The following is a 24,519-nucleotide window of genomic DNA, read 5'->3' as shown; positions in this document are numbered from 1 at the left end:
CAACAAAACATCTCTTTGGAGGTCCTTCCTTTCTACAGTGTCTAGTAAGACTAGCCAGTTTAAATGCTGCTTCTCTGTCTTTGTATTTACACAGCCCACCTCATCTGGGGACATGGCAACCCACTCAGGGAGAACAGGGCAGCCTCTTCCTTCAGTTACCAGGAGCTGGTAGGAAACTTGTCAGGAGCGAATCTTTTGTCTGCAGCTAATGCACAGCACTGGGTGTTCTGACACGAAGGGATAGACATGCGTGAGATTAATAACTCATCCACAGCAGGGCTTCCTAGCAGAAAACGAGTTTTGCAAGCTATTATTTATCCCCAGCCTCCAGATACTGCTTGTTGAAGTGGTGGTTTTTGCAGTTTAAGTCTCTGCAGCACCCTGGATGCAATAGCAGACATGCAAAGGAGTATCTAAACTTCCATTTTACTCCAAGGAACACCATAACGAGAACCTAGTGGGCAAGTTATAGATGGTCTGACTTTGGGTGGTAGCCAGTCGTAGGCTTGTACTTGTCTGATAGGCTAAAAACAGCACTGAAAATCTAAACTTTTTCAAATTATTCGTAACAAAATGGCTTTTTGAAACCTCATGGGAAACTTTAAGAATACGTTCATAGGATTTCAAGAAAGATGAGTGTTCTAATTTGTTTTTGCTTCAGGCTTAGGCTGGGCTTGGTGTGGTCTATTGATAGATGCTTCCAACTGGGGTGTCAAGTTTGCATTTTGCTTGCTTAAGACTTTTTGTAATAGCTGTTGTTTTGATGACTGTTGTACACTGCCTAGCACCACACATTTCTCTGATCTAAAAATACATAAACTTAGAGCAGCAACATAGTCTTACAGCTCATTCCTCAAAAGGCAGTCTGCGAAGCACACCCCGGTAATCTGCAACTGAAAAAACAGCTCTGGCTCTTTCCTTTTTCCCACTGATCAGCAAAAGAAGATGAAAATGCAGACATCTAACAAGTTTTGAAGCAAGCAGGTCAGGTATTTAAAGCTAAAACTTGTACTGATTTCTGGGACAAGGAGCACAAAGTGAAAGCAGCAAATGCGCCACACTGTGTGTGCATCCCTCTGTACCACACTTCCACCATCTCGTTACAGAGATGGAGCATTTCCATGCGTGTCCTACCGACTCTTTGCAACCCTTCAACAAGTCGTTTCACCACAGAGCTGAAAGTTACTTTGTCTCAGGATAGAAGGACAGGTGAGAAGGTGACTAACTTCACTAGCTCCTGTCATGGCTCCTTTACCATACTTGCCTCCTTATCCACTCGAACACAAACCATGAATAAAGCTCAGAACTATTTTCTGGCTTAGCTAGAGTTGTCTCAACTGTATTTGGCTTGTCCTGTCCTGAATTTCCCCCTAGCCCTACATCATTATTCTTCACTGGACTTTTGCCAGGGAATTTAGCTCATGGGGACTAACAACATCCAACCGTGCGCAAGCCACGGGGCGCGGTAGTGTGCAACCCCAGTCCAGTCCCACGGCAAGTGCAGAGTCAGGAAGGACGAAGTCTCAGAACTGCTACAGCTGTACCAACTAGACAGGGATCTCCATTCAGCAGGTTCTCTCGTCTCTGCAAGAGAGAAAGAAGAAAAACTTTGCCATTGAATTCCCTGTGGGATCTGTTATGAATGGGAATTAACAAGGCTTTCTACACTGCAAGAAATATTTCCCATTCTTGGAAAGCGTGAAGGTTAGACATAGTGGCTGCCTGTTTTAAAGCTGTTTGCCTGACTGTTGTTTAAAAGAATGCCTTTTTTAGCCTGGACAAGGTAAGTGTTCTACGTATGCACGATAACCACGTTACCTACATAGCAAAATAAGAATGTAGGCCTGAAGGCAGTTTTACGTGAAAATCCGCAGGACTGGACATTCCAACAGCACATCACAGTGTGTTCATCGCTTATTCTAAGAGCTCAGTAAGTATAGGAATTGCCATCCACTTTCACCCTAGGCAGACAAACCATTTCAGGCCAGGTCCAACAAACACCAGTTATTACAGATCAAGAAGTGGTACGGTAGGGTAAAGGGTCAGACACTCTTCTGCTTCGATTCTGCTTGGCTTAACTGGGAGAGGAAGATTTGAGTCTGAATGACCCCCACTGCTGGGCTTGGACTCCAGCACAGAGGTCCCTCAGGTCTCACGGGGCTTTGTGAATGTACCACCAAGCTGCAGACATGAACGAGGCGTTCTCACCTAGGGGAGCTGTGAAGCCTTTGCCAGGTTCTTGGCCCTGAAGTGGTGATACTGAGCTCCTTTTCTTTTCACTTCAAATCACCCTTTTCTACAAATGTAATAATTTTACTAAAAGCTTGAGGATGTTTTAGAGAAATGTTTTCTTTTGGCTTTGAGCTCACATTGGTTTGTATCAGAAATGACTTGAAGGTTCTGCCTGAAGCTAAGGGGTTCCCTTCCTCCAAAAGGGAGTTACATAATCCAAGATCTTGTCTGTTCCCATGCTATCTTCCTCACCCTCTTGCAAAACATGTGTTCTCCAGCTTATCTCAAGGAGAAAAATCACATTTTTCTCTTAGTTGTACAAGCCAGCAAGTCAGTGCTCTGCATCTTGCCTGACCACCATGAAAGAAGAAAGATCTCTGGCATCCTGTTAGGAACACCCAGAATTATGATGTTCCCAATGGTTCATACAGTAATATATATAGCAGGGTTTCATTTGTTACTTTTCTGGCGCACAGTCATTCTGTGTTGGCTGGCTCTGAAGTACTTAGCAATTGTTCCTTGCTTATGTGGAAATATTTCTTGGATTAGAATTCAGTCTCTGTGCAGCTTACTTGTTAAACTATGCAGTAATAGAAATGTTATTTTGCCCTTAATCACTGTTAACAGAAACACAACCATGACCGAACTATCTTGGATATACATGTGATATTCAATATCATGTATAACAAAAAGCACTGTATTAAAAATTTCTATTGAGTGTCAATGGTTTTAGTTACAACCTATAAAATTACACATAATGAATCCCATAACATTTCACTTACTAGCATTTCTGACTATAACAAATGCTGAATTGGGAACTGCAGAAGGAGTACCACATTGATTCTCATAATAAAAGGGTTCATTGTAGTCATTCTACACAATTCTACATAACTCGCAGTTTCCAAGTTTGCGATACTTTGATGCTTATTTGGCTACAAAAAGAAAACCACGTCTCCAAATAATGAAGGAAAAGAAGGTTGTCCTGGACCATTTACAGTCTGAGAATATTTGCTTCTCTCATTGCTCACAGCTAGGTTTATAAAGGACCAAAAAGATTTTTGCAAGACAAGCCTAGTGTAAAGAAGGTATTACCTTTGTGAAGCAAGTGCATGCGGTAATTAAAAAGCAGATCACAAACTATTTAATAAAACAGAGACAGGAAGTGGATAGCTGTTTCAATATCGAAACAAATTCTGTTACCTGTACACTCTGAATTTCAGCCAGAAAGCTTGAATTCACCTGGAAGCTGAGATCTGTTGACTGAAGCCTTCCATTTCTTCTTGCTCTTTTCCATTCGATCTGGAAATCAGCAGCCACCCCAACTGCTATTAATGACTGTACCTGTTTTCCTCCATGACACCATGCCTACCTGTCAAACTGGAGGACTAAGACCCAACAGGGTAAAATAGATTAAAAGAAATTTGCAGCTTAGTTCTCTAATTTCTCTCCATGGAAACGAAATTTTGCTCCTACTAAGACCTGAGGTTGAGTGTCGCAGTACAGAGAAATTGAGAGGAATCCCACAAAATAGTATTTGATCAATCTTCACTGTATTTTTGTATTTTCAAAGCAAATTTAGGGCAACACAGCAGAACGCATAGGCAGCTAAGCTCAGCATATCAAACACCACTGAAAGGGCACTTGGATCCCCCATAAAAGAACAGAAGAGACAGTGGCAAAGTAAGGATGTACAATTAGTCCTGCTTATGATAGATTAGCATCCATGCAGCTGAACTGAAAACAAGACTGACACACGGACAAAGATAAGACACCTGATTCAAAGGAATTCCGACCTATTTTGGGCCTTGTTTAAGCGAAAGCTGGTTATATTTCCCAATCAAACCCCAGGATTAGGGGTATGTTATACCTGAATTGATAGCCTTGGGAAATATGTAAGTGGACTGTCAGCAGACTTGGGGTTACACCAAGACTAAGGGAATCTGTCCCTTCTGACCTAGGGAAGGGAACAGAGCTTCTGCTAAGCTAAGGGTAATGCGAACTTGGTTAAGAAAATTCACACGGGATCCTGTTGAGAACATGAGTTTCTTTTGGTAAAAAGACATCTCTACCTAGAATGTGATTTTTTTTGGAATCATGGATGAAAAGTATGCTCTCCAAGGACAAAAGCATTGGACTTAAGGGCTCATGAAAAGCCAGAGATCCAGTCTGAGCCTAGCACCAGGGTCTGTATGAAGAGAATATAAAGTGTCTCAAAGGAGCATATGTGACCATCTGAAGTCCAGTTTTATATACAGAGAACAGAGAGCACTTTGAATCTGGGGGAAGATTCATAGAACGGTTTGGGCTGGAAGGGACTTTAAAGACCATCCAGCTCCAACCCCCTGCCACGGGCAGGGACACCTCCCACCAGACCAGGTTGCTCAAAACCCCATCCAGCCTGGCCTTGAACACCTCCAGGGATGGAACATCCATAGCTTCTGGGCAACCTGTGCCAGTGCCTCACCACCCTCTGATTGAAGAATTTCCTCCTAGCCTCTAACCTGCAAGATTACATAGAAGAGACGCACCCTTGTCCAGAACAATGACCAACCTAGTAGTGTACTCTGTTTTGGATCTGGGCTATGCCTTTTTATATCCCTTAGGTATTGTACTTACACATCCCATTTTCTGGACAAACACTGAAACAGTTAAGAAAAGGTAAGGATGGGCACCAGCACCATCAATTTTTCTTTGGTTTAAGAGAAGGTCTTCGTGCACATATTCTGTGGGGACTTGATCCTACCTCAAAGTGTGGAGCGTACACTAAATACATCTACCAGACTGGAACAGGTAAGGAATTTTAAACCAGTGCGTGTTAACTCTGGGTATCCTCGTTAAATTTACAACTCAACTAATTACAGTCTTGCTGCTTCCCCTTTGAGCTACCTACATTGGAGACTCAAATTTGTACTCCGTTGACCTCATGGAAATTGGTATTTTACATCTAAAGCAACAGCAGATTTCTGTTTCAGAACGCACTCTTGAGGTACCTTGTAGATGCCTATTTAGATTACAAGAGCAAACAATGTACCCAGACATCGGAGTAACGGCATGAGGCTTTACCAAGCCCTTAGAAGACAGGCCAGCCTGTATAACCAGAACGTGAAGTATCCGCAGCACACTAGGCTCACGGAAGTGGAGTCTGTCTATGTTAACTAAAGTGGTGCGTAATCTCGAGTGATCTGGGGTCAAGCCTAGATCTAAGAGACTCTCTGTGGCTGCAAGCAAGCCTTACCTCACACCAAAATCTCTCTAAACAAGGTGATGGGCTGCAATGCTGTAAAGAAACACTGGAGTCTGTAGAAAGCAGCAGCACTGTGACTTCAGTACTGCGTAGTCTCAGCTGCTGTGGTGGTGTGCGCTGCCATGCAGGGGCGGTTAAGATTAGCTTGGCATAGCTGTGTGTTGTATCAGTTTCCTGCTGGATACAGATCCTTGAGGTCCTACACTAACATGCCAACCAAAACCAACAGGAGAATGGAAACATGAAAAATAAGCTCTTGACCTCTGCTTGCAGTCACTGAGCTATAAAGAACAAGGAATAGTCCTCTGCTTCTAATGGTGATAATTGCTACCGAAAACCCTGTGCATTAACAGTACATAAAGTGCTACCTGGAAAATCTGCTGTGTGTTTTCATTGCTCACTTGATAGCTCTCAAAATATTCTGACTTGGCACAGGGTAGAAAAATCAAAATCAGATAAATGGTTTCTAAAAAAAAAAAAACAGCTTTATTTATGACAGATTCTGTTTAATTCTGTTTATAGAGAATCCTGCTGCTGGGAGAAACTGCTCTTGGCACTGACATGTTAACATAACACTACCAAGGGTGAAAATGAACCATCAACATCACAGCTATAAGAACATGTAAGTAGTATTGGCTGCTAAGTTTTTATGTAGATGTGCATATTATTATACCACAACTACTCACAGTGGTGCAAAATATTTGTAGGAACAGTTAACATTCCGGCTGAGAAATTTATCTCAACCTCTTTACATAAATAATACAAGTGTCCTGCTTCTTGCGACTATTTCTTCCTGTTAATTACTGGGACAAAGCATGTTGAATGTAGCATATTTTAAAACCTGGAGAATGCAACAGACCGTAAGACTTGCATTGCTTACTAAGAAGAAACAGTCTGCTTTTTAAAGTGTCTTAAGGTATAAGGTGATTATGGATTTCACAGTTTATGTGGGTATTGGACTGCAACTACTCTGGTATACACAAAGGATAGGCACAGTGGAACAAGTTTATCCATCTCTCTAGCCTAGGCTTATTATTTAGTAAGACTATAAAAGGAGAAACGAAGAAAGTGCTTAGCCCTACAGTAGTCAGCACAAACATTAAGTGATTTTTTTTCCTTCCGAATCTTTTTCAGTGGTTTCTAAAATTCCCCAGTACTGTCTACATTACTTTGTCCTTTGCTGACGGGCTTGCTATGTTACAGTACTGCAGCCCCAGTCACTGAACTATAGTTGTAAGAAATTGGATCACATCTCAGGATCATACAAGACTGCAAACATTTGCAGGACAACAGGGTGTCTCATGTTAAGTTAAATACAGTTATAAGCACATACTGACAATGTTCTCCTTGGATTTCACGTTTTTCTCCTGCTTTCTGTTCTCAGACCATGAACTACCGAAGATAACTGTTTTTTTCTCATTACAAAGCATTAGATGCTTTTGTTTTTGCATCCCCAGGTACAAATCTTGACCCTGCAAAAGCAGTGATAGACTTTCATCAGCTGGAAATACATCTTACTGTTTGTCGGTAGAGATATGCAGTTGTAAGCACTACAATTTCAGTGACTTCACATGACTATCATATGGTGAGAGAATAAGATATGAAGTGTGATCATGATACACGTTACAGTTTGGTCTTGGAAGGAAACAGATGAGAAAGGGGAACACTCAGCTGCTTAAGTTCCCTTATATTATGGCTACTATTACCACTAATAGTTTTTTTTCCATAGCTTTCTCAGCTACTTCTCAGACATTTGATGTCTATCAAAGCAACCTATGTCAGCTGGAACAAAAAACATCTGTTCCTTCTTACTTGAGATCCATGCTATTACAGTCCTTCTAGTTCCTTCCTTCTAAGTGCAGAAATGCTCATCCAAATAATCTGCAAATTGAAGCATGCTCATTTATGGCACATGAGCTATATTACAAATATGTTGAACCAGATGAGAAGAACTATAAGATAGGTGGGACATGCTACATTTCACAAAAATCTTATGGATACTTGCCATCAAAGGCAATATCCACAGCATTCCTGAAGGGAAAAAAAAGGTATTTTTTACATATGAGGTCTAAGCATGTAAGGCACATGCCTGTATGTTTACTGTCACACTAATGTCACATCCAGCCTTTCCGAAACCCAGTTTGTAGAAATTCTTCTGGGCTAACAAGGACTGACAGTAATTGTAGCAGTCAACACTGCCCCCCAGTGTGGGTTGTTTCAACTCCATTCTGCAATGGCTTCCTTTTTCGGGGTTAATAAATGTATTTGGAAAGCGCTGTTGAGTATGTCATTCCACGACTTAATTTAACTTAACTTTCTTTTAAGAAAGTAATTTTAAAAGCTAGTGTTTATCAACCTTTACTCCCCTCCACAAAGAACTGCTACACAAATATAAAAAAGGAAACGCATAAATACAGAAATACTGGTTTTAGCACTTACATTTGCTGTGTGTTGTATTCAGTATTTTTTTTTTTTATACAAGTTCCACAGGTCTAGTGGATCAGACACACAGATGATGTGTAATGCAACATGGATTCAACTTCTGTAAATATGTTTCTATATGTTTTATCTATAAGCAAATCTGATAATGCTTACAGAAGCCTATCAAAGAACTGGCAAAACATATGCATTTAACGACATGCCTATCTCCTCAGTGAATGCCATTAACCTGTTTACAAGGAGGACGTTCAATTGCATATAAAGACTTAATCGAAAATTCACCGACATCAACAGGAGACTCCTCAGTGGAATTTGGGAGAGATGAAGGACTTGGTACTTTCATATACTGAGCACTCCAACTATGATCTTATAGCAAACCATGCTTGACACAGCGTCAAACTGTTCAGAAGCAGTTCTGCTGAAATCAGAAGTCTTCAGAACATGCAACCAACCTGCAACCAACCATCCCACCCACAGCCTCTAAATCATCCTGCTACACTAGCATCCCTGTGCCATCAGGCTATGGACCACCCCAGGAAAAAAAAAAAAAAAAAGCTAGTTGGCATTATCCCAACAGTGCACACTAAAAAAAATGAGTTTAGCAATAGGCAGAAACATTTAGCAAGAACCCTGGCAGATCTTTAAGTGATAGTAAAGAGAATCAAAGCCACTGTCCCAGCAGATTTCTGATAGCCCACATAACATGAAGAATAAAACTCTTTCAAATCAACAACCTGCTCCACTAGCATTAGGTGATGTTAGACTCTCTCTAATTCATCTCATAGTCTATACACTTGATGCATACACAAACATCTCAATATAATTTAGAGGTAAGCAGGGTCCTTGTTGGTAGTGTTTGTGTACTGAAGAAAAAAAACCTAACTTCTCCCCAAGGAGCAACAGGACAAAGCAGCCCTGCTTAGTTTCATCTTGCTAGAAGGAGCATCTCAGTGCCCAGTGCTAATAAATTTGCTGCCTCCTTCCTGCACCATATTATCCTACAAAAATTGGAATACAAGTGATTGAAGAGATGGAGATGACATTTGGATTTTCAGATATTCATCACAAGAGGACTCTCTTACAATGGAGAAAAAAAAAAAGTTACGTATTTTGCATGCAGAAGTTGAAACATTCAAGAGAGAAGAGTGGCTACTTGCATTTCCTGACTACTAACACTGTTGTGGTCAGTTTTTCCTGTAAAAATTTGAAACTTGCAGTTATTTGTCACGATTTTAAAGAATATACTACCAGAATGCACAGCAAAATATCCTGATGTAGCAGTAGTCACTCATACAAGTAGTAGTAGTCTGTCATACAAGACAGGCGAAGCGCATTGCCAATACCTATCACCTTTTGCACACATTAGCAATGCTACTTAAAAAAAATTGTCAGCTAGGCTTAAGACAGAAAAGAGATAAACGTTAGTTAACTACCTTGCAAAATGCAGGAGCCTTAGGAATACTTGCTTTTATTATTGAACCTTTTTTCTATTACTCATTTAGAATACACTATTGAATTTCAATCCAGAATTGCATGAAAATATTGCATTCATGCAACACTAAGCATGCTCAAGTGCTTCCATTCAACAAGTACCAGAAAGGTTAATTTAGCCACATAATTTCCATATTTTATATTAACATATTGAACAATTACTGGAGCATGCATTTAGTAAGGAAAAGAAGGGGTTCCCAAGTAGTTTATCTGCTCACAATTGAAGGCCAGTTTCCACACACTTGGGATTCTTCATCATTTAAGATAGCCCATATGTGTCTGCAAGATTTTAGTATTCCTACAATTGCAGAAAGTACTGTAGAGAATAACTTCCATAGTCCAAAAATCTATATAGATCTGTGCATGAACACATACCTCAAAGATTTTTTCCTCAAATTAAGACGCTTCCCGCAATCATTACATGAAATGGTAGTGTGAAGGAAACGGTTAGCACCAAGAGCACTGTGGTTCAGATACAAGCTATAGCATATTAATCCAGTATAAAATTCAATTGGAGCTTGCTAAAAATTCCTCTGATATTAGTAGAGCATCAGTTACAGTACACGTGCTGTAGTATAAGCATTACAGAAATGCAATGCCTCACCGGTCTAGGAGAAGTAAGTAATATGGTTTTGACCTGCATGCATATAGTTGGAAATTCATAATGAAACTGCGTGTGTGGTGAGGGGACAGTGGGACAGAAGGTGCTCCTATTCTGTACGTAAACAGACTGTAGAAAAGAAGGTTGAAAAGCACATTAAAGTTAAGAAGTAGGTAGGCCACGATTTCATCTTCAATTTTCATGAGGAAAAAAAACAAATGGTCACAATAGTTTTGCAACATTATAAAACAACTGTTTTGTGAAAACATAGCTATGCTTTGCCACCCGGCTGTAAAGTAGCCATGTCACCAAACATCCTCCTTTCCTGTGCAGTGCAATCCCCTCCATGTTGGTACACACTGTTACCCCGAGTCCCCTGGTTTGGTTTGTATTGCATCTGATCTTTGAGTAAATAAATGCTGATGGAACTGCTGCTCAGCTTGGCTTCTCCTCACCCCCTGGTGGCACCAGCAGTTGTTCCCAGCCTTTCTATTGCCAGCAACACAGGAGGTTTCATGCCAGGCAATGGCAACTGCTAGTGTCAAGGGTCAGCTCCACGGCCTCTTGTCTTTGTCAGCAGCTCTCACAGCTGGCTGGCATCAATTTATTCTATTCTTTCAGGAGTTTACAGTCAGCTTGAGACTTTCTTCTTCACAAAGTTTGCTTCGCCCTGCAACCCTAGTAACCTTTACTTGAAATAATTTGTATTGCCAAATTCTGAGGTAGTTTAGCTGCCCCTCCAGGCATCGATTCAGTTTCTGTGTCCTTTCAACAACCTTGCGTATGTATATGCAGTTGTCAACTGCCATCAAGTGGCAGAACACGTTTCACAGTTTTCTGTTCTGCACTGACACAGCCCCAGTATCGACCCCCAGGGTACACCACTAATGACTGGCCTCCAGCTGGACTTCACGCTGCTGATTACAACCCTTTGAGGCTGGCAGTTCAGACTGTTTTCAAACCACCTCCCAGTCCGTTTATTTAGCCTGTTCTTCATCAGCTTGTCTACAAGGATGTTATGGCAGACAGTCTCAGCAGCCTTGCTAAAGCTGAGGCAAACACCCGCTGCTCTCATCTTCTCCTCCAAGTCAGTGATCGCATTGGAGAAGGCTATCAGGTTGGTGAAAGACGACTTCCCCTTCAGTGCATGCTAACTGCTCCCAATCACCACCTTGTCCTGCTCATGTCTGGACATTGCTTCCAGGATTAGTTGCTCCATCAAGTCCCCAAGGTGAGGGTGACCAACCTGTAGTTTCCCAGATCCTCCTTGCTCTTCTTGATCATAGGAGCGACATTGTTTTCTTCCTCAGGAATCTCCAAGAACCACCAGGACTGCTCAAAGACTACTGAGAACTGATTCCCAGTCTCTCCTCACACTACATGAGGAATGTCTCTGTTCTAGATTTATTAGTTGTAGGCTCCTCATTTTTAAGGAAACTACAACAGCAGTGTAAAAAGCAATCTATATTTTTAAATTTTCAGGGATTAAACCTTTTCACTGTAGCACCAATGGAATAAACACTAATTTACAGATTATTAGTCCCTAGATGCTAATGACAAGTCACTCAATAACATAAGGCAATCAAACTTATATCACTCCATCTGCTGGAGGCAAAAGCTGAATGTTTACTTGAACATTGGCCATGAAACAGAAACATTTTGCCATTGTTTTGCACGCTCACTAAGAAAAGGACCTAAAGGAAAAAGTGCTGGGTTTGTATTTGATCATTCTCCAGAGGCATTTCTTGACTTGAATTCAGACCAATTCTCCAATCACTATCTTCTAACACAATCTCATTGCCCCAAGTCATTCCACTGGATAGCTAGAAACCTCCAGAAAAGGAGAACTTCACAGACACTCATGAGTGATGGAAAAGCTACCTCCCATTGGATAATGTTGTAACAGTTTTAGTGAAACTGGTGTTGTGGTATGGGATAGCTCTTACACAGAGTAATTCCCCCTGTAAGAAGTAAAATTTGAATTCATAAGTACTTTGGCCCTCCATTTTTCCCCCAGGAAATTCTAAATCCTCAAGGTGACAAATCATTTTTACCTTCAGTTATTCTAAGTAAAAACTCTGAAGTCCTTTACGGTTTTCCATGGCTCAGGCTACATACAAAAGAGTGGGAGAGCTTCATTTCCCGGAATGAGCCCGGGGGGAGTGAGTTTATAGCAAAAGTAGGAGAAACATTGTACTACAGACCCAGTCAGAGCCCTCAAGTAGACTGTTCTCCCCTTTGAAATATTTTTTTCTTTCCTCCCACTTCAGTCTATCTTTGCATAATCTCTTTTATTTTGTTCAAGTGAAGCAGCAAGAAATTCTCCCTCTTTTTTTTTTTTCCTTAAATTGAGAAGAACTGCTGGTACTCAGTTTCTGATGGGAAAAAAACACAGACTGTGGCACAGTCCTGGCTCACATCTCCCACATTATTCACTCTGATGCAGTAAGAAGCCAATGTGCACTAATTGCTATGATCTCTCCATTTGGCTTTTAACTTAAATAGCCATCTGCAGGAGAATCTCAGCCGCTTTCAGCAGACAGAAGCACTTGAAAACAGCAGCCCCCAAACATTATTTAATTTTTACAACTCTGAGGTCACGAAAGAGACCACTAACTGTTTCAATGAAACTCCATAGGATGGGCTTGGCTGGATGATTTGTTTCTGCTTTAGGATTTAATTTGAACAATATGGACTTTTCCCCATTAGCATAAAATAAATCAGCACGTTGCACTAGTTTCCCACGCATCACTTTCAACAGGCTGCCAACATTAGGATCATGTGGACAGTTGACAAGCACTCAAACTACTTACATGTATTAGAGTCCACTGGTCACACCAGCTCTTGGTTTTGATCATATTTCTTTAAGTTGTATATCATTGTTACTTACTTTCCACAGTCACCAGGTTTAACATACACACATGCACTGTAATTCAGCCACAAAGCATTTTTAGACAGTCATAAATTCTAATCAGGTAGCATGGATTTGAACAACGTAAGACATTTTCCCTTAGTACGGGAGTTATTTCAGACACACCACAGCCATACTTTCAGGATTTCAAGGAGATTAAGTATCAGAATTCGTATTTTCCTTCACCAGCTCTCCATATTCATGTCAGCACGTAAAATGCTATTGTATACATAAATAATTTTGTTCCATAAGTCTGAGATAAGTTTGAGATTTATTGAAGTAAAGACCAGTTATTTCAGTTCACCTTCAAAATAACGTGGGATGAAAGAAATAAACCAAGTTAATAATTGTAAAACATTGAGCTATCTGGAAAAACAAGGGTGTTTTTCCAAGAAAAACCTCCAGGGTTCTTCTCCACGCCACCCCAACCCACCTTATTGTACCATATCATATGAGGCATCACAAGCTGACAGGAAAATGCACTACATTTATGCAAAAAACACAAAGTGAGCATGTACTTAGTGCCCTCATCCCTTACTGGCTGTACCATCCTGTGCCCGTACCAGTAAGGAGGCAAACAAGGCTGCACACAAACTCACCTTGCAGATGGCAGGTTAGTTCTCTGTGCTTTCACTGAGGTGGCCGCAGCCCTGCAGCCCACATGGCGTGACACAACATGGCTGCTGCCACGCTGGTGGGCCAACGCTGCCCCCAGACCCACTCCCAGCAGCCCCAAGGTGTTCCCACCCCTTCCCTACAGCCACATGCCACCTTGAGCTTTCTGTCATGGCCAGACAACTCAGCCCTCACCCTCAGGAGGATGAGCAGCATCAAGTCTGCCTTGCTCTGCCTTGCCCCTGTAATGGTGGCCCACCTACCTCCCCGTGTAATGGCGGCCCTATTGTCTCACCCTGCAGGGGCTGCTAAACTGTCTGCCTGATCCCCACCCCCCTTCCCTGCTACCTCAGCCTATTCATGGTGTGTTTTTACTCCTTTTCTACTCAAAACAATGGAAGCAGTGGCTCACCTCATGCCATGGGATGTAGCAGCAAGCTCATCAAAAGGCCAAGTGGGTGCTCTGTGGCAGGGTGCCACATGGTGCAAGTCACACTGATTGCTGAGGGGGCTGACTCCTCATAGGAAGCCAGGAGCAGCCTCTTTTTAAACTGCCACCAGGGATAGCCCATGTAAGATAACATGCTTTCTTATCTATGCTAATAAATACGGTGCCGTGTAATTTGTTGTACATCTCCGACAAGTTGTTCAAAAAAGTCTTAAAAATAATAATACAAAAAAGGTTAATCCAAAGTCTTCTATTGCTCCTATGACTATTACATTTGTGATCCTGTATCTGACACTGAGAAGCAGGTGGGCAGTGCCACCAGGTGTGCCTCATTAACCAGTACACGTTTTCTGGGGCCAGAGCCAGAGGTCACAGGTACTGTAACTGGTGTGTAACTGGTGTGAAGCCCCAGTGACTGGCCTGTAGTGGACAGAGGTGACACCCTTGCTGGAGCTGGGTCTTGGGGTGTAGGGCTTGATATACCTCATGTACAAAAAACTAAAATCTGAATAAGTAAATGCCATTTTTATTTGTTCTATGAGTTCAGATACTACTTAAAAATAGCCATGGTTTCTGGATTTTCTTTTTGTGAAGAGGGTATGTCCTCAACTATTGATAAGTATGTCCTAAACTAGGGGGAGATTTACAAGGAGAAAGGAGGGGGAGAAAAAAAAAAAAGATCAAGATAAAACTAACCAGAAACTGAACTATGGCATGCACAGAGGAAAAGAATGTAATTCCTGGCTGTAGTTACAGCAGACAGTATTGGCAATCTTCTGGGTGTGTCTGTATGGAGATATTTTCTACAAACTGTTTTGCAAACTACAGCAGAGGTCCCAAATATTTACAAAACATTTGGAAAGACAGACTATCACTCAGCTTCCTGCTGCAAGTGAAAATATTTATCCTACCCTTATAAAGGGGCTTTACCTATACCTAGACATATCTATGATAATCTTCTTCAGATCCAGTTATCTCCAGCCCAAATTATCTGCAAGGCTGCTTGTGTACAGTTTGTATATTGTATCTGTAAAATTAGATACCAGTTTTAGTTATGAAAGAAAGATGGGCTTGCTGAAGAAATATGTATCTAAATACTACAACAAAACAAACTGCAGATGCTTCTCTAAGAAACACAGCAGATTAAATCAGGACTTTTTTTTTCTAAACACTTCATGTTTCAATTGGCAGCTATAAGCCAGATTACTAACCCCCAAAAGAACACTCATACAGATGTATCGAAATTTCATGCAGGAACTATTTTGAAAATGAGGGGATTTTTCTTAAGACTTTACATGGATAGACTAAACATTTCTAGATTTTATTAAATATACAAAAATAGAGGTTGTTGTCCAACTGCTAAATCACTGAGGTCAGATAGAAAAAAATTGTTCCAAAATCACAACTGAATTTTTGTGCATAAAAACATATTGTGTGAGCAGTTTTGATTAAACAAAATATTGAACTAAAAATGTAGCTTCAGATTTTGTGTTAACAAGTGATCATTTTCTCTGTACCACTGAACAGCATTAATTCAAGCACAGCTGCAACCAGACTCCTTGGATGCAAAGTCCTCCATTTCTGTGTTTGCCTAAGATTTCATTGTGCAACGGCTCAAAGATAGTTTTTTTTTACATTAGTTGTAGGTCTTCAGAATGTGCATGTTTGCTTTTGTAGAGTAAGGTACAGCTGGAAAAAAAATGGTAATTTTTTGGTTTATGGCAGGAAAGGTGAAAGACTTGTACCATAGACAAAGATTTGATTAAGATGAAGAAGTCCCAGTTATCCAAAGAGAAAATAAATAGGCTCTGCTTGAAGATCTTCCATGAAACAATTTGTGTGGTATTCGTTTCAGTCTGTCTCTAAAGAGTAATGGCTGAAGATTTACAAGATTGTCTGACCTGGCCTTGAAATTTTTCTTTAGTCTGTTTAATTCCTAAATTCCATTCCAAGCAAGTAAAGACAATTTTGATCAAAAAGTGGTTGCACCAGCAAGCAGTCTTTCAATGAAATCTATCAAAACCATAGCAATAGACCTACAATAAGACACTAAAACTTGTCAACCAAAGAAATTAGCTGCAATTATGTATCACTGTCTCATCTTCACTAAATCTTCTAAAGCAGGCATTCTCTAAAGAATATAGAAGCATGTTTCTGCACGTCTTCACATATTTTCGTTATCCTGAAGTATGATAGAAGAGTTTCCCAGTGATGTTAAAATGGTTGGGAACAGCAGAAGAAAGTAAGATATTTTTCCTGTCAGAAAGAGAAACAATCTGAATTTATAAAAGTAAATAAATAAATAAATAAATAAAAAGTTAAGATGGAACCAAACCAATTTATTTACATTTCACTTCCTGTGCTTTTAAAACTTCTTATTATGTAGTTTATTTATGGCATTTTACACTTTCTTTTTTTTGACCCAAAAGGAAAAAGTTGTTAAAAACAAGTAAATGAAGAAATGAAACCTTCTGTAACATTAACAAAAGGTCTGTTTCATATAAAAGATGAAATATTTCACTGTCTTCAGAATTGCCTTTTCTCCCTGATATGGATAAATCTTTGTGCCAAAATGTATGCTTGATATTGGCATTCTTCATGCTTACTGACTGGGTTATGAAGCAGTATCAGAGAGCAGAAACCACCATCTCAGAGAACATACCAGTAGGTCATTTTTGAGCAAAAAATTCTAATACATGAAACCAGTATTGTCTAGTTGTTATTAGTATTTTTCACTTGTATCTCTCCAAGCATCCTTTAAAGGGAGACAAGGTCCTTAGTAGGAAGTTTACTAATTTCTTCTAAATAAGAGAAACATTATCTACAAGGAGCGTTTTAGTGGACAAAACTGACAATGGAGAATAATTATGAATCAACTGCTGTACTCATGGTACCTTCTTAAAGCAAGATGGGAACATTTCCAAACATTTCTAATAACTGATGGGAACAATAATGAAAATATTCAGATTTTTTTTTTCATTTTACTAAAGCAGAAACTGGCATCTGACTACACATGAATGAAAAAGCCACCCTCTAGCAAAATGCAAGCATTTGAAGCTCAGAAAATTACGCAAACAGAGCTTGCACACCAAGATCAGGTATTTTGAAACCCAGCTGAAAACTTGGATGTCTAGTTGAATAGCTGCATGTCTCATCACCCCATTTTTTACCCAGTAATTTATATTCTTTAGGCATGTAGATGATGAGTTTGCCAATTTCTACTCTAATCTGCTTGCACTAGTGCAGAAGTAGCAGCCTAGTTTAGATATTACTTCACACTTTATTAAGGTGCCAAGCCAGGAGGTGGGTGAAGGATGAGGGAAAGGGACAGACCATGTAGTTTAGAACCATCTGGACATATTTACTAACATTTTTTTGGACAAAAACTGGATCTTCAAAGGCTCCTCCATTGTTCATGTAGGAATACTAGGTGTCTTCTGCTACTTGGGATCTAGGATATTTAACTTTGTATAGATAGATGCCTAGTGGAGTGAGAACAGCTCTTACAAATAATAAAAATATAATATCATTGGTCAACACTAGTGTCAGTTGTAACATTCTCTTGCTTTACTGCATTATAGTCTAATGGATGACAGTTGTCTGGGAAGGGGAAAATTTATGTTCTAGGTTTTCTTAACTAGACGGGCTCTGGACTTAAACCTTCCAACTTGTACAGTGTATCTTAAGCAGCAGTTGAAGGCCCTTTTGGGAGGGTTGAAGCAGAAGAGGGAGCATGCTCCAGCCTTCCTCTGGATGTGCAGTCAACAAAGCCAGATCTGCATGTGGAATCAACAAAGCCAGATCTGCGTGTAGAAGAAAAGAAGGCAAGCAGGACTCTGCTTTCAGTTGAAAGAGGGCTCAGTGAGAACATCATGCCCTGCTATCAGGCAAGTACACATATTTTACACTAGACTGTTCCTGGTTAAGAACCAGTGGGAGAACAACTGTCAATATTCACCCATTTTCTAGGGCTGAAGCTACACCCCATTTGCTTCAGCAACTGGGCTAGTCAATAAGATTGACTTCTTATCTGCTTTTTTTTTTCTTTTTTTTTTGAGTATTTGACTCAAGTAATAGCATGGCCAGCCTTCAAGGGAGGGATTGAAAACCAAACTCTCAGTATTTCAGTATTTCACAGTATTTCGTGGTTGAGATGCTTTGCTGGAATGTAGATTCAAGCTACTTCAGATTGATGCAGCCTTCAAACACAGCTCTCCTATCCTTGGGGCCTCTGATAAAATAACCATCACTGTGAAGGGTAGAGAGCAATGAACTGTTCCAGAAAACCAGGGTTGTATCTCAGGTAACCCTGGGCAAGCCACCTGAGTTTGCTTCATCTTATTAGTTTCAATTTTGGCAAGAAAAAGGAAAGGAAAGAGGAAAGGAAAGGAATTTTAGCTACATTAAATTTTCTTTTCCGCTTAGCCCCATTTTTCACTTTCACCCCATGACTTAGATATCACAGATGAGGTAGAGCGGACACAAAGCTTCATGTTCTATGGTCACAGGAGGGCAGGGATAAGAGGAAGAGTAGTTTCTGTTAAAAGATAAGAATAACTTATATAATTATGTATTTTAAAGGGTAGCTTTTATATCCCATCATAAGCAAAAACTATGTATTTCTTAATCTTTGAAAACCTGTGGAAATTGTCAATGAAGTCCATAATAGGCTGACTGTGAGAATTGCTACAAGAAAGGACATAGTGTTTTGCCTGAATGTCTAGTCACTTTTTTGGAGAAACTGTCATCAGAATTCTTCCTTCTAGTAGCATGTTACCTTGATATAACACAAAATTCTCCTCCCTCCCCTCCCCCCCCAAGTAATTATATTTATATCACATTTATTACTTTGAAGTGCAAAAGTAGATTTCCCTGAAATTCCTAGCTGTCCATCAGTTTCATTTGGTTCTAGGAAAAGACATGCTCATCTTCCTACCTAGCACTTGAAGAGGCTCTGGTGCTTCAGTTGCTGATGAAAATGTGCTGTAGTAATAGGTATTCAAGCACATTTCTGTCCAGATACTTCTATTACGGATAATTTCCAGCAGTTGAAATACAGATTTCTATTAAAAGAGAATTTTGTATTTTCAGAAAACTTGACCAGTCATTACATGACGCAAAGGCAGTAATTTGCATGAACACCATGCGTATTGGAACTGCTCAAGATACAGCTTTCAAAAATTTGAGACCATTCTACAGTTTAAGTCTTTTCTCTGGAAGGGATTTCAGTTAGGCTAACAACGAAATGAGTGATGAAGCCAAACATGTCTCCTGCCACATAACAAAACAGAACAAACCTGTCAAGGATTACCAAGAATTCTCCTCTAGAATAGGAAAGAAAGATTATTACTACCCTTTCACATAAGGCTATATTGTTCATCATTAACTTATCCAGCTTGCATTGTGCACCAGAAAGATGAAATACCCTGAGTCTGAATACATACATTTTGAAAAAAATGCTCTTGGTTTTTGAAATCTGCCTCTGTGTCCACACAATCAGACTGCAGCGGTGTTGTGTAGAAATCATCATAGAAAGGGTTCATACCATTAGGAAAAGATTAAGACTCAGATTTAGAAACACTCCATCCTTTGGACAGAACTCCTATTTCCTCATTCACCCACTGTGTACAATTCAGAGACTCAAGATTTTCTATTCCATCATGCATGGAAAGAAAAGAGATTTACTGTGTTGATTTCAGTCTGAACCAAAAGTACCAATGCCTTCAAGGAAAAAAAAAATAAAAAGGTAGGTAACCTATAACCAGCTTTTCACAAGCTGGTACCAATCTACTGACTTAAATATAATAGCTGTGTTTGTAAAGCTGCTGAAGGTACAAATTTATTTTATTTTTTTAAAAAGGAGAATGCTTACATCATTACTATTTGGGCCAAAACACCCTGAGTTCAGGATTGCTTCCAAGTGCAATTTTTTTCCTCCCTTTTTATAGACAGCGTTGGCTTCCATTAATCAGGTCAGATATGAGCCCTTATTCTGAAACATGCTGGTCCTTTCTAATATTTGGGCACTTCAATATTCATGATTTCTGTTTGCACTCATCTTTTGTTTTCAAATAGTAAATGCTGAGTTGCTTGATTTCATTCCCTTTCAAAATCTCAGCATCTCCCTTCCATTTCCTTCTGTCTTGCTCATTCAGCCTTCCAAGCATCCACCTCCAACTGTATTCCCTTCCTTCAATGATCTCTACTTTTCCGACTTCATTGTTGGTTGCTTATTAGCTTGGCTACTTTCAGTCCTCAAATCTCAATCTGTTCTTCTGTCACTGGTCTTTTTGTACTCTTTGCTATTTCATACTTATACTCTTCTGTACTTCTAGACCTATTTCTTCCATTTATGTAAACTATTTCTAACCCTGACCTTTTCTGTCCTTACTTCATTCTTGCCCCCAAGCATCTGACATTGTCACTAAAGCCTTTACATCTGAACCAGAATATTTATCCCAAGTCTTGCTTAATCTCTCCAGTTCATTTATTCTTCACATTCTCCCAGCTCTCACTTTAAATTGAAAACACAGCTTCTTGCCATAGCATTTCAGAACTGCACTTTTTGATTTCTTACATCTTAGCAAAGGGGGGCATCTGTATCTGTATTATTTATATGCAGAAAGCATTTTGGTCATGCACTTTGTGTGACTACATAAAAATTGCATTGTTCTGTGTATCCACACCACCTCTGAGGGTTCCAGGATTCTGTGTGGTGAAAAAGCACAAGGGAATTTTGGAAGATCGTATTTTCCACTGACAGCTCATTCTGAGCTGAAGTGAGCACACACAGTAGTGACATTTTTAGCTGTGAGTCCAAATGAAATTGTTTTTTGTGGTAAAAGCCAAGCTTACCCTAGTATTCAAAGGCCTGCTGCTATATCCACTTTCTTCAGTTAATACTTGGCCCAACCACATCCACCTCTAACCTGACATTCAGCATCAGTCTTGTGGTTTTTTTTGAATTTGGCATAACCTACATAGCTGCAAAATACTTAGCACTAGCCTCCACTAGTCTGGAGTTGTCATTAAAACATACCTAATATGTCTTACAGACAGGAAACTGAAGATTCTGTGAAAAACAGATATGCTCTCATAAAGACAAATCTTGCCATTAGACACTGCCTTTTGAGCAGCTAGGACTGAACTGTGGCATCTCAGTCATGCAGTGCACAGTCTTGCACCAGCATGTAATGCACCCCCCAGGGCAGAAGGAGGGATGCTGCCCCATTTCTTAGGTTCGGGTAAAAAAGCAGGAGGAGAAAAATTCTCATGTTTTTTTCCCACTTGGAGCAATGTAAAGGGCAGAAAGCAAAGTACCCTAGTAGGAGAAGAATGTTATAAAGCATACTCCTTGCTGAATATGAACGAACTCCCTGGTTTAATTTTTTTCTTAATTGACTGGATTTTGTTCAGAGCAGAGCAATGAACAGAATTCATTAATTGTAACATTAATGAAGTCTACATAAGTTGGGCTCAGGCATATATCTGTTCAGTTGGCTGAGTACTTGAATCTAGTATGACCACTTTGGAGAAGAGCAGAGATGGATTACAATACTGTCATACAATTCAGGACTTTCTTCTAAGATCTTTCTACTAGGCCCCATTCATGCTTACATCTCACTTCTTGCATTCTCTGTGAACGCCCTTCATAGCCCATGAAATAACAGTGAGTTCAAACCAGGAATGAAAGAAAGTTTTAAGACTCTGGAGCCAGGAAGATGGAAAGTACAGCTTTTTCTTCCTTGCTTGCAGTAGTTGTTTTCTCCTCTAAACCCTAGCTGTTAGCTTTACACAGTCATATCCTGAGTTGCTGATTCAAGCTGTTTTATGAGAAATGGACAACTGTGCCTGCCATAAACAGCCTCTCAAACACACTGCATTGCTCTGATTTACGTGTATGTACATGAAGGGCTTTGCTGCTCACCACCACAAACACTATCAAGACTGGTAAAAGTTAAAGTGACTACCTTGATTTTGAATTCGAGATATCTTTCCCTTACTCTTTTATGGCTGTTTGTTATGTTGGTATGTGCAAGCAGATTATTTGTATAGATGAGAGCTGCATCTGCAAGACAGGATTTTTATATGTTTCACAACTCTGCTCACAAGAGATGAGCTGACATTTCAGAATGGCATACGGGTTGCAATTTTGCCATGAATTTGCCCTGAATTTTTGCCATGAACACAATCTAGAGCCTTAGCTGGCATTGGTACAACACCGAACTGAAAGTTCTGGCTTGGCTGAGAAGCTGAATTGGTAGGCCATAAAATGTTGGCAAACCATCTAACAATGTTCTGGGTAATTTCCTCCTGAAGTTAAAGTTTCAACTACTTTTCCCAGTAGCATGCAATCCAATTGTGTTGCCAATCATATTTATAATCAGCACATGCAAAACTGCTTGATTTCCTCTATTGGTTCTCTATCAAATACACATGTATAGGAAAACAAACAAACAAACAACCATGCTTCTCGTTGGTACTAACCAAAACAGCTGTTAGTAAAATTTGTGAATGAGAACATAGATCCAGATTTCCAAACACACTGAAACACCTATGATCATTTCTAAAATCATTTTAAGTTTCCCAGCAAATAACTAAGTAGCCTGCAACCAAAGAAACATATACTTTTGCTTGGTTAGCCTAATATGAGCAGAATGCAGTTTCTTCATATCAGCTTCATCAACACAAACTCAACAGTAGCCTAGCGAGAAGAAACCATGTTTGATTTCCAGGGGAAACTATTTGTACATTTCTGAGGATGTGACAAATTTAGACTGAAGAATCTCATTTCAGCAGCATACAAATCAATCATGACTTGAGGTCTTAAATGCCTAAATGACTTTTCAAAATGACATATCTCTACCTAGGACCCTTATAAACTGCAACAACGAATACCTTAAAATAACTTTTTTAATCAGGGGTTGGATTGGGCAATGATTAAGGCATTCTTCCTCCCTAAGTCTCCACCTCTCTGTCTTTCTCTATGTTCCTAATTTGTTCATTGCTTTTCACACACACTGGGTGTTCCTGTAAAAGCATGTCTGAAAGCAAACATGGAATCTTTAGTCACTACAAATCCCAGAAACTGATTCAGCTTCTTACACAGAAGTACTACAAATATGTTTTGAATAAAAATTTTACGGGCTTAATAATATAAAATGATGCAAGGCAGGCACCTTTTAAAAGGTAGACTTTTTCACCCAGCTCTAAATCTTGCCTGATTGTATGAAAAAATGCATAACCTGAACAGAGTAAATTTGTAATCTTTGAAAACCTTAAACATGTTGTCCCCTAGCTCCAGTTGTATATATTTCCTATTTCCATTTCTGTTCAGCTATTAAATTAAGATAGCCATAACCTACTCTTCGTCTACAGGCTTCAAAGCTAATACTTCCTCTTGTGCTTTTAAAGCTTTTTGTAATACCACTATTTTTATATGCACCTTTCCAATGATTACAGTTTGTCTATCAACAAGATCTACCAACAGTGCATCTATCCCCACTGGGGATGCACTGCAGTGAGCCCAGAGAGTGCACTGGCACCACTGGGGATGCGGTGCCGGGAGTCCAGAGAGTGCACTGGCACCACTGGGGATGCAGTGCAGTGAGTCCAGAGAGTGCACTGGCACCACTGGGGATGCAGTGCAGTGAGTCCAGAGAGTGCACTGGCACCACTGGGGATGCAGTGCAGTGAGTCCAGAGAGTGCTCTGGCACCACTGGGGATGCAGTGCAGCGAGTCCAGAGAGTGCACTGGCACCACTGGGGATGCACTGCAGTTACTCCAGAGAGTGCACTGGCACCACTGGGGATGCGGTGCGGTGAGTCCAGAGAGTGCACTGGCACCACTGGGGATGCAGTGCAGTGAGTCCAGTGAGTGTACTGGCACCACTGGGGATGCACTGCAGTGAGTCCAGAGAGTGCACTGGCACCACTGAGAATGCCCTTCAGTGAGTCCAGAGAGTGCACTGGCACCACTGGGGATGCACTGCAGTGAGTCCACAGAGTGCACTAGCACCACTGTGGATGCAGTGCAGTGAGTCCAGAGAGTGCACTGGCACCACTGGGGATGCACTTCAGTGAGTCCAGAGAGTGCACGCGCTCCACTGGGGATGCAGTACAGTGAGTCCAGAGAGTGCACTGGCACCACTGGGGATGCAGTGCAGTGAGTCCAGAGAGTGCACTGGCAGCAGGAGGATGCAGTGCAGTGAGTCCAGAGAGTGCTCTGGCACCACTGGGGATGCAGTGCAGTGAGTCCAGAGAGTGCACTGGCACCACTGGGGATGCACTGCAGTGAGTCCAGAGAGTGCACTGGCACCACTGGGGATGCACTTCAGTGAGTCCAGAGAGTGCACTGGCACCACTGGGGATGCACTGCAGTGAGTCCAGAGAGTGCACTGGCACCACTGGGGATGCAGTGCAGTGAGTCCAGAGAGTGCACTGGCACCACTGGGGATGCAGTGCAGTGAGTCCAGAGAGTGCACTGGCACCAGAGGGAATGCACAGCAGTGAGTCCAGTGAGTGCACTGGCACCACTG

The 24,519-nt window shown here is 40.7% G+C and overlaps 1 protein-coding gene across 1 annotated transcript in view; it reads right to left on the bottom strand.

Moving 5' to 3' along the window:
• The window catches only part of LOC308194747 (uncharacterized protein), a 96,377-nt gene extending 72,911 nt beyond the window's left edge, over window positions 1-23,466 (bottom strand). The window contains exon 1 of the mRNA XM_080591039.1: window positions 13,518-23,466. The gene's annotated coding sequence lies outside the window, so the exon portion shown is untranslated. The remainder of the gene's footprint in view (window positions 1-13,517) is intronic.
• Window positions 23,467-24,519: the final 1,053 nt, after the last annotated feature.

This window comes from Anser brachyrhynchus, assembly GCF_964034855.1.
Source record: "Anser brachyrhynchus genome assembly, chromosome: 4".
Taxonomy (NCBI): domain Eukaryota; kingdom Metazoa; phylum Chordata; class Aves; order Anseriformes; family Anatidae; genus Anser; species Anser brachyrhynchus.
This window is presented reverse-complemented; position numbering and strand designations above follow the sequence as displayed.